The sequence below is a fragment of the Cervus canadensis genome, chromosome 23 (genome assembly GCF_019320065.1).
Source record: "Cervus canadensis isolate Bull #8, Minnesota chromosome 23, ASM1932006v1, whole genome shotgun sequence".
NCBI lineage: Eukaryota > Metazoa > Chordata > Mammalia > Artiodactyla > Cervidae > Cervus > Cervus canadensis.
The window spans coordinates 9,774,262-9,791,030 of record NC_057408.1 but is presented as its reverse complement, the minus strand read 5'-3'; the positions used below and the strand labels follow the sequence as shown (position 1 = coordinate 9,791,030).

The 16,769-nt window shown below is 43.6% G+C and overlaps 1 protein-coding gene across 2 annotated transcripts in view; it reads left to right on the top strand.

Annotated features, from left to right (window-relative positions):
- The first annotated feature begins 7,901 nt into the window (after positions 1-7,901).
- Positions 7,902-16,769, top strand: part of CCDC68 (coiled-coil domain containing 68) — a 54,096-nt gene continuing 45,228 nt past the window's right edge. Inside the window, exon 1 of one of the 2 annotated variants that reach the window (XM_043444325.1) lies at positions 7,902-8,143. The gene's annotated coding sequence lies outside the window, so the exon portion shown is untranslated. The remainder of the gene's footprint in view (positions 8,144-16,769) is intronic. The other variant, XM_043444324.1, reaches the window with a different exon arrangement.

Genomic DNA, 16,769 nt, shown 5'->3' with positions numbered 1-16,769 from the left:
TCTCTTGGCTATCAGGGCCTGCATTTCCCTTTTTCAGTCCCCACTTCTGGCTAAAGGTAAGTAATGTTATGCCACAGGGCACTGATCTAGAATACGCAGCTTTTCACCATTGCTATGAATTTACTGATCAGGCGCCTGTCCAGAATACGTTGTCTGTCACTGGGGTAGGGCTTGTGTTTCCTGCTCTCTTTGTTGCGAGTTATTCCAACCTCTGATATCACAATAACTGTGCAGTGTCTATGTGTGTGTGCATCAGTTGCTCAGTTGTGTCCAACTCTTTGCAACCCCACAGACCATAGCTCTCCAGGCTCTTCTGTCCATGAAATTCTCCAGGCAAGAATATTGGAGTCTGTTGTCATTCCCTTCTCCACGGCTGTGCAGTAGTATTTAACAATCAGGGAAAGCTACATCCTCCAACTGCAGCCCCAGTGATTACCAAAATCAAATTGACCATCTGTTCTTATAATAGACTCTAGATGATCATCCCAGCATATGCAAACATCTCCTAAAGTTCAGCTGGTCTTTTCTAGAGATGCACCCTGTCCTTTTCTTGTCCTTACAATATAGAGGGACGTGATACTGATTACTCTAAGTACTGCTAAGGCGGAGTGAACTGTGATAATCACGGCAAAAACGATTATAAAAATCATGGCTTGTTAAGTCCAAAAAATATACCCAACTGTATTCTTTGAAATGGTATATTTTTAAAAAGAAAATGAAAGGACATCTAGTTTTGCTAAATAAGCAGCAGGAGTTTTAAACAGTGATGTCTAGAGCTGATCTCCCACTGGTCCACACTGGTTCATCCATACCAGCTCTTAACCACTGATAGCTTTTCTGATTGGTTGGTGCCATGGCTCAACCAATAGACACATATTTGGAATATCAGCTTGGTTATGTCATGGTTTCTGTATCTTTTATACAAAAGGAGTCTTAGAGAAAGATCTACCTGTTTAGACAGACATGTGTATACAAGCAGGCACGCATATATTGTTCATAAATATTTGCTAAGTGTTTTATTCATGAACTCAGAATAACCAGAGTTTCATTTCCTATGGTGACTTTTTCTTTTCTCTCTTAGCAGAGATGAACAAAAAAAATATATTACCTGGGCCTTTTGTTTTGACAATGTGTGTCCACCTCTCTGATTTACCTCCCAACAGTGTCCACAGTCCAGTTGGACTGGTCTACTGGGTAGCTCCCGAATCTGCCTGAATATTTACTTGCTTTTGCGCCTCTGTGTGTGCCTGATCTCAGAAGCCTCCTTTGCTGTCCCGGTGTGACAGGGCGCTGACACTCAACACCCACTTCCAATCCCGCCTCCTCTGGAGGGTTTCCCTTGGTCACTAACTAAAATCATTTTTTCCCTCTCAGTCTTCTAGTGCTTGCTAGCTCTCCTGCTACCCAGTGGTAATTTGTTTGGGGCAATATTAATTTATTATGTAATTCCATGTGTGACTTATCGATGTCAAGTGTAAACTCACTGAAATTTAAAATGATAAAAACTGACCCCAGCACTCAGCATAGCAGGTCTTCCCAGGTGGCACAGTGGTAAAGAACCCGCCTGCCAATGCAGGAGACGGGGGTTAGATCCCTAAGCCGGGAAGATCCCCTAGAAGAGGAAATGGCAACCCACTCCAGTACTCTTGACTGGAAAATCCCACGGACAGAAGAGCCTGGCAGGCTACAGTCCATGGGGTTGCAGAGAGTCAGACACGACTGAGCGACTGACCACAAACACTAGCAAAAACAAACAGCACAACAGCTTACAAGGAGGAGAAGGAGTGTTGTCCCAAGCTGGGGAGAGACATTTAAACACTCACTTTCCCTAGCTCAGAGTTCAGTCTGCAAGACTCAGGGGGCCCAGAGATTTCAAGTTTGTTAAGATCAAATGCCTTCATTTTCACACTTGCATATCCTTCTCCATCGAATAAGTCCTAGAAAGCCCAGGAAGACTTAGGTAGGGGTAAGGGGAAGAGCTTAGAAAATCTGCCAACTTCAGGTCCTCCTCAGGGCAGCATGGTGGGGTGGGGGTGGGGGTGGGGGTGGGGGTGGGGGTGGGGGTCGGTCGTGGGAAATGGAGCGGAGAGAAGGGCAGGCAGAGGCATCACTAAAGAGGAGACGGGAGCATGCCTCCTTCATGACTGTGCCAAGCCTTCTTGATTTTATACCCTTAGAAACTGAAATATTTAATGAGGAAATCTAATTAATGTCTGAATTATAAGGTGATTTAGGAGCATGGCTGTGATTAGTAGAATCATGACCTCAAAAAATGTCCATATCCAATCTCTGGGACTCATAAATATTTTTTTACAAATTTTACAATCTGTAAAATCAAATTTTACATCTACTTTGTAGATGTTTTAAAGTTAAGGCTCTTTAAATTGGGAGATTATCCTGAACTATCTAATTGGGCTGAATGAAATCTCAAGGGTCTTTATTAGTGGAACAGGGAAATTCAGACTGAGAGCCAGAGATGGGGCTGGTCTTGAAGATGGAGAAAGGGCCCAGAAGCCAAGAAATGGAATGGAAAAGGCAAAGGAACAGATTGTCCCTAAGAACTTCCAGAAAGAACACAGCCCTGTTGATATATTGATTTCAGCCCAGTGAGGACTTTGTCAGACTTCTACAGAACTGTAAAGTAATATATCTGTATTTTTTTAAAGCAATCAAGTTTGTGGTAATTTGTTACAGTAGCCAAAGAAACTGACACAGTAGCAAAAGCAATATATCAAGCATTTTATGGGATGACCTAACTGGGAAGGCCAAGATAAGCTGGAGAGTTCAGGGAAGGCTTCCCTGTATGCAGCAAATAAACAGAGAAGGAATATTCAAGACTAAGAGAAGGGGAAAGGGCATTGTAGTCAGTGGGGTCAAAATGTGTGCTGAGGGAACAAGAGCAGAAAGGAACAGGGTGAGAAATGAGAGGGAGTTTGGAGCTCTACAAGCTGCCCCACCTTGCCAGCAAGCAACGCGGGAAGAGAAGCAGCAGGAAGGATGGGGAGAGAGGACTCCTCTGGGCTGGGGAGGGATTTAGGCTGTCATCAGGGGGCATGTGGAGGGAAGCAGCTCTTTTACCTTTTTTAATGAATTGCGGTATGTGTGCGTATTGGGGGGTTGGAATGACATAGTAAAAATTTGCATGAAAAATATATCTTACATATCATGTATACACACATATGGGGCTTCCCAGGTGGTGCTAGTGTTAAAAGAATCGGCCTGTCAGTGCAGGAGACATAAGAGATGAGGGTTCAATCCCCTGGGTTGGGAAGTGGCGACCCACTCCAGCATTCTTGCCTGGAAAATTCCATGGACAGAGAAGTCTGGGGGCTATAGTCAATGGGGCTGCAAAGAATCAGACACAACTGAGTATACATACATACATGTATATATATACACACACATAGGTATGTACATATGGATGTATATATATATATATACACAGACATACACATGTACATGGAGAAGGAAATGGCAACCCACTCCAGTATTCCCGCCTGGGAAGTCCCAGGGAGAGAGGAGACCGACAGGCTCCATACAGTCCACGGGGTCGCAAGAGTCAGACCCGACTCACCGACTAAACCACCACATACATATACGTATAGTATATATGTGTATATGTAATTCTTCCTGTTAGCACACACCTTCCAAACAGAAATAAACCACCATGATTTCCAGTATAAACCCTGGTGGCTGAGTGTCGCGAGACACAGTCTCTGAATGTGGATGCTTGAATCACAGTCAGACCCTCTTTCCTCCTGGGCCACAATGTGCTCTGTGCTGGGCGAGGAGGCTGCATAAGGCACTTTCTTCTGCCCCCACACCCCTCCTCCTCGTGGTCCCCACACCCCTCTTCCTCATGGTCCCCACACCCCCCCTCCTTGTGGCCCCCATTCAATGAGGGCACTGACGCAGGTTTGGAGACGCTTTGGTTCCTACACCATCTCCATCAGATCAACCCAAGCCATTTCAAAAAAAAATACATAACACTAATACTTTTATTAAAATATGGACAATCTTATCAAGCTGATAGGTTTGGCGCTGCTCTGCTTGGAGCGGGTGTGGAGGCCAGACTACCTTCTGCTCAGCTTTCTGCCTCGGCCCGTGGCACCCTCACGCAGCCCCTACGGATTCTTTCATCACCGTCAGTAAACGACCACCGTCGCCTGCATTCACTCCAGTTAGTGTGAAACTACTGTGAGTCCGGAACCACTTTAGGCAATGGAGGTAGAAAAACGAAAACGACAAAATTCTCTCCCTCTCTGACTAAGGTGCAGGTAGTAATTAGTGCGATGGAGAAAAACAAGTCTGAAAACAATTTAGAAGTTTGGAGTTGGAGGAATAAACTTCAAACAGGTTGGAGGAGATAGAGTTTATCTTCAGATGCTTTTGTCTTATCAGCTCAGCAGAGAAGAGGGTTATCAGCTGAGCCTGCTGGAGGGGAGTTGTCACTAGAAATCTGGGAAGAGAGGCGGAAACGTGAAAAGGTCATGTGGGAGAATAGGAGAAATAGGTATGGAATGTTCGTGTGATCGCTGGGAAGCATCACAGCCCACTTGAAGTTAATGATGATAAATATAAAGTGAAGCCAGTTGACACCTCACCCCATTCTCCCTCCCAAAAAGAAAAATAGGTAATCTTAGGAAAAGTGTCAAGAAAACAAGCTTTAGAATATTTGGCTATTTATTGATTGGTTTGAAAATGTATTTATTTATGTCTGCACGGAGCGTTAAGTGCTGCGTGTGGGGTGAATTTGTGGTGTGCCGGCGTCTATGGCCATGGCTTCTTTTGTTGGAGAGTTTGGGCTTTAGAGAGCCAGCTCAGTAGTTGGGGCAGAGGGGCTGAGTTGTAGAATGTGCGATCTTGGACCAAGGGTCAAACCCTTGTCCCCTGGATTGGCAGGAGGATTCCCAACCACTAGATCACGAGGGAAGTCCCTATTTGGGTACATAAAATGGTTTGTATTTACTCGGTCATAATAATAGCAGCCAAATGCTAAAGCGATAAAATAAATCTATACACATTGATCTATCCTTCCCCAATTTCCAACCTCTAAGACACACCACTGGCATTTGATATTTATGGGTGATTTATAGATTCTCCTGAACTACATTATGTAGGTTGCCAATATTTCCTAATTCCACACTCTTGTTAAGGAGTAGTTGCCCGTTCCCCTCCACGCAAGATATATTAAAATTACCTAGGGACTAGTACATTTGAAGAACTATGAAATGCAGTCCGTGTTTCATACCAATTAGACTTGTTACTTTCAGTTAACATCTCCTCCCAGCAGAGTGAACAAAAAGTGCACCTTCTCCTCCGATCTCGTCCATTTCTTCTGGGATATAATGGGAAGAGCCGGACACGACTGCACTCCTGAACAACGAGAACAAAACAGTGGGACTGACATGTAAAATATTTTCCCTTAGCCATTATTATGTTTAGTCACTTTGAGAAAATCAGTTTGCTCGGTCCTGCTGGACACTGAGCCATCCGTCCTGTATCTACCAGGAAAATCTTGGACTAATGGAGTAGATTCCCTTCCCCAAGAAGATTAAGGAAAGGAGCAGAGGTGAGGGGGTCTCAGGACGCCAGGCAGCATCAGATTCTGAGCCAGACACAAGCTCAGAAGAAGGAAGTGTCCTGTTTATGGGATCAACTTGCAAATGCAAACATGAGTCAGCCAAAGCAATATAACAAAGGATCTCACAGCTGGATTTCTTCAGTGTTTAAAGCAGTAATAAACTTCCATGCCTATCTTTGGAACATGATTTATCTCTACATATATATATATATATACCTGTTTCATAGAACCGTATGGATTGGTTAACCAAAACTTACCTAAGCACTCTCAACTTTCACTTCTCTAACTGGGTCCCAACCCACAAATTAATCTGTTGGGAAATTTTTTTTTTTAATTTCCTATTACTGGAGTAGGAATCAGCAGTTGTAGGCTTTCAAGGAGGCCCTGAAAAGCCCTCAGATTTGGGGGGATTTGGGCTGCAGTTTTCTGTTACATGAAAGGGAGGAGAGCAAATAATTAGTGAGTTGGTTTTTTTTTTTTTCCTTCCCAGCTCTAAAAGTTTATGAACTTTCAAAGGGTTACAGGAGCCAGTCTGAAAGCGTTTCAGCCAAAACTGTAACTATTCGAGAAACAAAAAATAATATCTATAACTCAATTCATCAGGGGCTTCCCTGATGGCTCAGCAGGTAAAGAATCCCCCTGTAATGCAGGAGATACAGGAGACGTGGGTTCAACCCCTGGGTCAGAAGGTCCCCTGGAGAAGGAACTGGCAACCCACTCCAGTATTCTTGCCTGGAGAATTCCACGGACAGAAAAGCTTGGCGGGCTACAATCCCCCGGGTTGCAAACAGCTGGACACAACTGAGCACCCAATCACATAAAATAAACACTATGAGTCCATACTGATGTAAGTAAATGATTGAATAGATAAATATTTAAGAGGGAAGGGACACATCTTCCTTACAGAATAATTCCAAATAATAAAGGAGATACTCTCCCCTCCAGGATGGAGTTTCATTCCCCCACCCCCACCCTCCCCTTGAGTGTGGGTTGAACTTAGTGACTTTCATCCAAAAAAAGAGTATGAAAGAGAAATAGTACCTGCCTGGGAGAAACCTGGCAGATAGCTCTCTAACCAAGCAATGAAGGTCAACATCATCAGTACTAAGTCCTGTTGCCATCATGTAGCCCCTGACAGGACACTTTGCAAGTGTGGTCGCCTCTCTCAAATCCATGTGGTGTGTTTAGCCGCGCAGTCCTGTCAGACTCCTTGTGACCCCATGGACTGTAGTCTGCCAGGCTCCTCTGTCCATAGGATTCTCCAGGCGAGAATACTGGAATGGGTTGCCATGCGCACCTTCCGGGGGATCTTACTGACCCAGGGGTCAAACCCAAATCTCCCTCATTGCAGGTGGACCACAGCCTAATCATGAGAAAAGCATCAAGTGAAACCAAATGGTAGATATCCACAAAACAGCTTAGCAAAATCTTTCGAGACTGTCAAAGTTAAGAAAAAAACGAGAGAAGACCAAGAAACTGTCGCAGATAAGAGGAGATTAAAGAGATACAACACTGAAATGGAGCGTGGAGTCCTGAAGGCCATCCCGGAGCAGAAAGATCAGAAAGAAAACTAGATCCGCAGAAAAAAGATCAGCAGAAAACTAGTGAAATCTACACTAGGTCGAGTTTAGTTAATAGTGAGGATGGATGTTCATTTCTTAGTTTTGACAGCTGTACCGTGGAGACGTAAGACGTGACTACTAGGGGACACCGGCAAGGGAGGTTTAGTGAATTTTGTACTCTCTCTGCAACATTTTCGTAAATCTAACATGTGTCAGTTGCCCAGTCGTGTCTGACTCTTTGTGACGCTATGGACTGTAGCCCTCCAGGCTCCTCTGTCCATGGGATTCTCCAGGCAAGAATACTGGAGTGAGTTGCCATTTCCTCCTCCAAATTCGGTAAATCTAAATTTACTCCAAAATAGTCTTCAGTTCAGTCGCTCAGTGGTGTCCGACTCTGCGACCCCATGGACTGCAGCACGCCAGGCCTCCCTGTCCATCACCAACTCCCAGAGCTTGCCCAAACTCATGTCGATTGAGTCGGTGATGCCATCCAACCATCTCATCCTCTGTCGTCCCCGTCTCCTCCCGCCTTCAATCTATCCCAGCATCAGGGTCTCTTCCAAGGAGTCAGTTCTTCGCATCACGTGGCCAAAGTATAAACACCAAAACCAAAAAGTATATGCGCTTGGAGCGTAAACAGGACCTTTTTTAAAAAAAAGCAGCAGGAACTATCCCCCCCCCCCCAACCCCCAACAGAATAACCCAGTTACTGAGCGGTGTGCAGGGTTGGGGACTTGAGTGTCGGGGTGCTCACAAGGCACCCCGGGGCGCCTGGAGCGGGGCGCGTGAGTCGGGGCGCGGAGGAGCCCAGGCCCCGCCCCGGAGCCGCTCGGGCGCCCGACTCTGCCCGGGGCGCGCCCTGCCGTGCGGGGCGGAGCTGCCTGGAGCGGCGGTGGAGCCACCGAGCCCCGCGGAGCCGACCCGCCCGACCCGGCCCAGGTGCCGAGCCAGGGGAGGCGCGGCGCCCGGACCCAGCGCTCCCCGAGCGCCCTCCAAGGTAGGCGAGCCCCAGCGATCTTCGCCCAGGTCACCCCCTCTCTCCCAGGCGAGCGGGGGTCCAGGCGCCCTTGGAGCGGGTCCCCTCCACCCTCCCCCCGTGCCGCCTAGAACACCAAGGGCATTTTCCTGCACACGGGTTCTGGGTGAGGACGGCATTCTCCCTGTAAACCTTTCTTCTGGACTCAGATTCCCTGGGCGAGAAGTTTGTGCGCCTCTAGGGTGGCATCACCCACTCAATGGGCATGAACTTGGGCAAACTCCCGGAGATGGCGAAGGACAGGGAAGCCTGGCATGCTGCAATCCGTGGGGTCGCAGAGAGTCGGACACGACTTGGTGACTGAAGACAAGGAACAGAGTTGCCTTCCCAGAGAAAGGCTACCCCCTCCTTCGCCCTGCGCACGCCCGATTGTTTTTTAGGTTGCTGTTAGGCAGTCCCTTGTCCGGGGGTCCCCCCTCTTCAGGGGCGGTGGAGAAAGCCTTCTGGAAAACTTGGCTGTCACCTACGGACCCCCGCGGGACGACTTTGGCAGCTGCCTGTGCCCTGAATTTTTAAGAGCGCAGACGTTCATCGCGCTGGCTTCTGTTAGCTTCAGGTGTAGTGAAGGAAGAGCAACCTGTTGGATGACAGTTTTCTGCTGTCACGGGATTCTAGAGCTGAAAGTTACTGATCCCCCCGGCAGGTTGCAAAGGAGCAGCGTCATCTTACGGAAGGAACAGCGCGGGGCCGTGAGAGGGGAGATTTAGATTGCATGGATGGCATGGCTGTAAACTTTTAACCTTCTTGGAGAGCAAGTACATTTACATATATAAAAGAAGCATTTAGCTCCAAAGGGACCTGAAACTGGGTCTGCCATTTTCACTATAGTTGTTTTATTTTTAGAAATAATTTTTTTTTCTTATTGCTGTATACATAGGCTAGATAAAGTGTTCAAAGGGAATTATTTCTCACTTGCAACTGGGGAAAGATACTCTGTCCTTTTAAGTACCTGATGGAATTAAATACTCAGCTCTGACTTTTCAGAAATGTAATCCGAGCTGCAGTCTCAGATACTCCTGCAGACACAACAGGGGCGATTGTTTCCTGCTGCTGGGCCGTCCCCCCTCCCTCCCACCCACGCTGACCCTTGTGTGAAGGTCCCTGACTCAGAGGAATTTGTGCCTAAGGCAGGGGCTTCCCAACTCAATACAGAAAGAATGAAAATGGCTTACACTTTCTGCGACTTCGGCAAGCTTCACAAGGTCTTCACCTTTTAATTTGCTAAATAAATTTAGTAACCAAACCTGCCCTAACTGAAGAGAGGTTTTTGAAATAAACGCACTTTTTCAGTTGTATTTTGCATGTTTATGATTTCACAAGATAATAACAAGCATGTTAATATATTTGTTAGTGTAGTGATTTATAATGTGATAGAAAGTGGGCTGGAGTTGTAATCCAAGTTTTGGATAAAGTTGGAAAAATCTAAGCTAGATTTGGTCAAAACTGAAAAAATGAGGCATGTATTTATTTGTTTGGAATGATGACTGAGAAAGGAAACAGCTAAGACTTCTAAAGGCTTCCCAGATGGCTTTGATGGTAAAGAATCTGCTTGTAATGCAGGAGACCCGAGTTTGATCCCTGGGTTGAGACGATCTCGCTCTTCTCCTGGAGAAGGGAATGACTACCCACTCCAGTATTCTTACCTGGAGAGCTCCTTGGAGGCATGTCAAAGTCTTTTACAGTAGTGGGCTTGAATCTTTGAGATTTTTACATTAAAATTAGATGGCCATTTATTGTTGGAAAAACATTTCAAAATGGCAACATGTTACTATCAATTTAGTAGCATGTTTACGTGAATTTACATTTTACTAAGCATCTGAACATGGAAACAGTTACCCACTAAGTTTGGAAAACAAAAATATGTGCGTGTGTGTGTGTGCTCAGCTTTAGAAAGTCTTTGGCGCACCTGGGGATTTTCAGGCCTGTTCACATGTTCACTGAACCACTGAACCAACATTTATTGTGTGGGGCAGCATGGTCTGTCTTGGAGACACAGGGGGTACATGCTGGTGTAAATGAGACACATTCCTGTCCTCTGGAATTTACACAGCTTTGGAATCCTCTGGAACACCCTGAGGCCATAATCAGGAACCATATGGTTAGCATCTATCATTTTTTGACACTGACTGAAACTAGGTTAGTTTCAAATCACAGACTCTTTTCCACTTATTTAAATAGTCAAATTAAAAAATTGTCAAGGAATTTATGTTATTCAGGTCAGTTTCTTCTTTTGCTTAGGTTGGGAAAGAATTTAGGAATCCTGTGTCCTAGGTTTAATATTATGAAATATTAAGATCTTAAACCTGAAATAGCTAGAAACAACATCAATTTCATGCGAATTCAATAAAATCTAAACTTGTAGTAGTAGATGCCAATAACTTAGGGGTTGAAAAATTCAAATTGAGAAAATTGTATCCATCAAGTTATTTTTTTTCCTGTAAATTTAGAAAAACATGACTACGATTATTTTTTAACCTCAGAGGAAATGACTTTATGTAAGACATTCTTGCCTTGTTTTTGACTATTTTTTTTGATCAGCTCTATTGGAGATGTAATTTATATACTATCAAATACACCACACCATCAATTCAATGATTTTTTTGTAAATTTATGGAGCTGTGCAACCATTATTACAATCCAATTTTAGAACATTTTCATCTCTGCCCCCCTCCCAAAATCTTGAGTGCCTGTTTATAGCACTCAGCAGTCTCACCCTCAGACCCAGGCAACCACTAATCTGTTTTCTGACTCTTTAGATTTGACTTTTCTGGGCACTTCACATGATGAGATAACAGAATATATGGTATTTAGCATCTGACTTCTTAACACCTGGAATAATGTTTTTGAGGTGCATTCAGGTTGTAGTAAGGTGGTTCCTTTTTATTGCTACTAATGTTCCTTCCATTGGATGGTTATGCCACATTTTGCTTACCTTGATGGATGTTGCTGCAATCACATTGAAGTGGTAAGACAGACATTTTGGTCCAACTTCCATAATTTGAAAATAACTGATAGGAGCCAAACACTTATTTATAGTTATGAAAAAATATATTCCTGATACGGAATACTGATACTTACCAAAGGTCATAGCTGTGATCTTTCTGTGATTCTCTGTGAGAACAGTAAATTGTAAATCCCAAGCCAGCAGCAGAAAGCATCAGTCATTTCATAGTCTAGGTTGGACCCGGAAGATGCTAACTCTTAATGTTAACATTTGGAAAGAGCCCAGGCTTCCCCGGTGGCTCAGATGGTAAAGAATCCACCTGCAATGTGGGAGACCTGGGTTCAATCCTTGGGTTGGGAAGATCCCCTGGAGGAGGGAATGGCAACCCACTCCGGTATTCTTGCCTGAAAAATTCCATGGGCATAGGAGCCTAGTGGGGTACAGTCCATGGGGCCGCAAAGAGTTGGACACGACTGAGTGACTAAAAACACACACATCTCCTTTGTGTGTTTTCTTCGCAAATAATATGCATTTAAATGGGGGAATTTTGATGCATGTTTGATCCAACAGTGATAACTGAACTACTCTTAAAATTATGAGCCCTCCTTAATAACATATTTTAGTGGCACACTTAACATAAAGCAAGAGTCATCTGTAGCCTTAAGCCAAAAAGCAGAAGGGAGTGCATCTGAATTTGCATGCTTTTCATTTTATTATTCTGTCGTTTCTGTCACTGTGCTAAAGGGTGAAACTGATGCAACTGGTGTTCACTTACCCAATCAGGCACTAGTTTGAACTCTTAAAATCTAAAACAGAAGAAATGCCACTCTTTTTTTCCTCTAGGGCATTTAGAGGAGCTAGACCAAATGATAAATTATTCCAGTTCCTATTAAATAGTGATGTTTTCTGTGAACAAGGAAGAACTCTCTAACACTACAAAAGCATTTTGGTATATACCTTTCTTAGGCGTTCATTTAGAGATGAACTCCTGTTTTCTTCTATACCCCCATTCACCCTGTTTTGTGTCAATTCTTATGGCAAATGCATTTTTAGTGGTTTACGTTCGACAACTTATGCTTAAAGATCCTCTTAGGGAGATTTCTCCAGTTGAGTGGAAACTCTTCTATAAAAAGTCAGCCAATTCTGTGCAGCTAAAGAGAAGACACTGTCTCTGAATACCTGTAAGTTACTGCTGAAATTGCAAGTTCCTATGGGGAAAAAAAGCATTCAGATAACTTGAAGGTCTATTTTATTGACAGCGTGGAGTGCAAAGGGTTTTATGTTTGACACTAAAGGAAGCTAAGTTGAATAGTACAGTTTTCCAAAGCTGGGTATGTTCATTTGGCGCTCAGTTTGTCTGCTACTGTCAAAACAACTTGCTGGAACTCCTGGCTCAGACCACTGCTGTTTTCCTGATCTGTGGTTAGATGAATTGATAAGTCTCTGTTGGCAAGTCTTTTTTTAACTTGGTATTGATTTAAAAATTTCTATAACACTTGCGTTTTTCTAGTCTTAAACCGATCATTTCATTTCAAATGTCTCCTGAGGGTGAAATGCCAATTATAGGACTCCATCTTCATCTTTTTCACTTTCTGGAAATCGAAGTGGACATGTTCCCCTGTCATGTCTGTTCACCAGCAGGAAGAAGGCTTGCTCAGCATTGAGCTATAAGCGTCTCCTAATTATTTTGGGGAACTCATGTTCATGGGATTTGATATAAGGAGCTTGGTTTCACCCAGAACCAGGAGTTGCTTCTTGCTCTTGTATCTTTCTGTTATCCCCTTGGTTTGGGTAGGATGCTGAAATCATTCTGACCTCCTCCTGGTACAGGGTCCCCACTGCCTTAGGGGGTGGGCAACCTTCACAGACTTTGTCATCACTGCCCCAGTAGTCCATGTGCTTATGTTCTACTGTGAAGAAGGAAAACATGCATCTAGAAGATGCTTAGAAAGGAAATGGTCAGTTGTAGAGATACTGATGGACCTAGAGTCTGTCATACAGAGTGAAGCATAATAAGTCAGAAAGAGAAAAACAAACTGTGTAATTGTATGTTAGTGCATACATGTGGAGTCTAGAAAAATGGTACACATGAACCTATTTATAGGGCGGGAACAGAGATGCAGACGTAGAGAATGGACGTGTGGACAGTGGGATGAGGGAAAGGCGAGGATGAGAAGAACTGGGAGAATGGGATTGACGTCTATACACTAGCATGTTTGAAACAGAAGCTGTAATGTTGTAAAGCAACTGTACGCCAATTAAGAAAAAATTGCAAAAAAAAAAAGAAAAAGAATGGGTAGGTGAAATAAGGAGTTCTATTTCAGAATTAGATTTAAATATTCTTGTTGCAAGTTTTCTGGTATATTTCTTATATATTTTTATATACTTCTTCCTACTTTTCCACCTCAGTAAATAATAATAATGGTTAACTTTCGTGAGATGTTTAAGATTTCCCTTGCTTTTGTTGCCTTATTGAATGTCAGGCTCCATGGGCTACTCTTGTAAGAGCAATAGCTCTAGCTGCCTGTCAGCAACTCCGTTACTTGCTTTTTAACAATTCTAACTCCATTGCTTTTTTTTTTTTTTTGGCCATTTACACTTTTAGAGGGCTCAACAGTTGGAATTAAGGAAATAAATTTAGTTAATTGTGGCTTGCAGTTAATTGTATTTTGAAATCTCCACTGTACTTAGCTTTTACTAGGGTACTGTTTAATTACTATTTAGCAAATAAAAATATACACATCCATCTTTTTTGGTATAGAGTTCTGAGCCATGGAACCACCGTCACCATCAAGATAGAGAACAGTTTCATCATCACTCCCTAGTCCCCTAAAATATTCCCAAGTGTCTCTTTTGTAGTCAACCCCTCCCCCACTCTTAATCCCCAGTTCAGTTTTCTGACCTTATAGTTTCAAATTTTCTAGAATGTCATATAAATGGAACTATGGCATATGCAGCCTTTGGGATTTGGCTGTTTTCAGTCAGCATATTGCATCTGAGATTTATCTATATTGTATCAGTTCAGTTCAGTCGCTCACTTGTAGCCGACTCTTTGCGACCCCATGGACTGCAGCACACCAAGCTTGCCTGTCCATCACCAACTCCCGGAGCTTGCTCAAACTCATGTCCATCGAGTCGGTGATGCCATCCACCCATCTCATCCTCTGTCGTCCCCTTCTCCTCCTGCCTTCAATCTTTCCCAGCATCAAGGTCTTTTCCAATGAGTCAGCTCTTCACATCGTATCAGTTGATCATTCTTTTGTATTGATGAATAGGATTCACCTGTTGATGAATATTTGAATTTTTTCCAGACTTTGGCCACTATAAATGTGTTTTATGGACATACAGAATCCCCCCGGAGAGGGACTGATGGGTTGTGCAGTCCGTGCTCAACTTCATAGGAAGCTGCCCAAGCGTTGATGTCTCGCATGGCTGCAAGTTTTGTTTTCCCACCAGCAACACCCAGGAGTTGCTGCTTCTCCCCGTACTCACGCACGCGTGGGGTTGTCTGTCTTTCCCTCCTTCTCTGGATAATTTTTAAAATGATGTAGGTGAAGCTCAGATATCCCAAGACCAGTTTGGGAAGCTATAGCTATTTTGTAAATCCCTGAGCCTTTTACTCTTAAAATATTTCATGAAGCCACAGAAGAAATTTTCCAAAAGGGCACCTTTCTAATCATTGTTGCAAATGACTGAGATATATGTGAGTGACAACTAGTTCTTTTCATGTTTTTTTCACTGAGCAGTCATAGTGGCTTTAAAATAGATTGTTATCCGAGAAGGTCAAAGCAGCAGGTATAACTGACTGATGGGGTTGGGGGTGGGAAGAGAAAGAGGACAGCTGGGTTTAGGCCTTGAAACTTCCAAATGATGCTCTATAAGCAAATGTCCATTACAAGCTGTGAGCCTAAACATAATTGTTTAATATTCTCTGAATGTGTATTATAGTCAGATACCCCGTTAAGCACTTCTTCTGCATTATCCTATTTAATCATCATATAACTTAATGGCTTCAGCAATAAGGAATCCGCCTGCAATGCAGGAGACACAGGAGGAGATGCAGGAGTCGGGAAGATCCCCTGGAGAAGGGAACGGCAACCCACTCCAGTCTTCTTGCCTGGGAAATCCCACGGACAGAGGAGCCTTGCGGGCTTCAGTCCAAGGGATTGCAAAGAGTCGGACATGACTGAGCGACTTAGCAGCAACTCTGTGAGGAAGTTAACAGCTTCATTTGGGTTTTTCAGTTGAAGAAGCTAAAGCCTAAGGGACATTAAAACTTTTCCAAGGAGGAGTTTGGGATTAACAGATACACACTACTTACTATACATAAAATAGATAATCAACAAAGACCTATTGTATAGCACAGGAACACTACTCAACACTCTGTCATAAATTATATGGGGAAAAACTCAAAAGGAATAGATCCATGTATGTGTATAAGTGAATAACTGTGCCATACACCTGAAATGAGCACAACCATTGCAAATCAGTTATACTCCAATATAAAATCAAAATTAAATTAAAAAATATGAAAAGAACAGACATCGAAATAGATTAGAAGAAAATTCAGAAATGTTCTCCAAACACATAATCCATTGAAATCAAAGCCATTTGATTTTTGACAAAGATAAAAGTGTAATTCCATGTGTAAAGAGGAATAATTTCAATAAGTGGTGATAAAGAATTGAAAGAAATAACTTTCTAGGTTCAGGTGATGAGATTGACTTACAATTTTGGAAAACATATCACTTCTCTGTGACTTGGTTGTCTTATACATACATATAGATAGATGTAAGTATAGAGGTCACAATTGTTGCACACTGTGTTTTGATGATTAATTTTGATAACGCATGGGAAGTAATTCCTTGGCAAATGGCACAGTGCTCTGTCAAGAGTATGTATGTTCTATCGTGTTTGGACTAGTATTTCAATCCTTTTATCCCCCTAAATGGATTTGCCTTTGTTACACATCTAAGAGCTTTCTATAGCACTGGCTATGATATAAACGTGTGTTTACAAATGAGGGGCATTTAGAAATGAATAGAAATTAATTCTACTTTAAAAATCTCAGATTCCTGCTTGCAAACAGCATTGCTGTGACTCGGGCTCGGCGTTAGCAGCGTGTCTTCTGATGCACTGCGCGTCATCTTCACCTGAACTGCACAGCCGCCTGAGGTTTAGCCGGCTGACACTGGATGTCACCGTTGTGCCGTGTAATGTCGCTGCAGAACAGGTGTGCTATTCAGTATTCGGGACACGGCCAGTCTCCTCAAGGGTCTGGAGACACATTAGCTTTGCTTTCCCCCTCATATAACCTCATTATCTTTGTAGCGTCTTATTGTAACTCAACTCTCTCAGCTTCTAATATCTAAGCTCTCTACCATAGTGACCAAGAATGATGAGACAGTTGTCAGTATCGTTAGCTCAGGACTGAGAAGCTGAGAACTCAGACAGTGCCAAAGCAGGGCTCTCGCTTCCTAAGCAGAGTCTGGTCACCTAGGTGGGAAGGGAGTTTGTGCATGTACATGCTCAGCTACTCAGACGTGTCCTACTCTTTGTGACCTCGTGGACCATAGCCCTCCAGGCTCCTCGGTCGGTCCATGGGACTCTCCAGTCAAGAGTACTGGAGTGGGTTGCCATTCG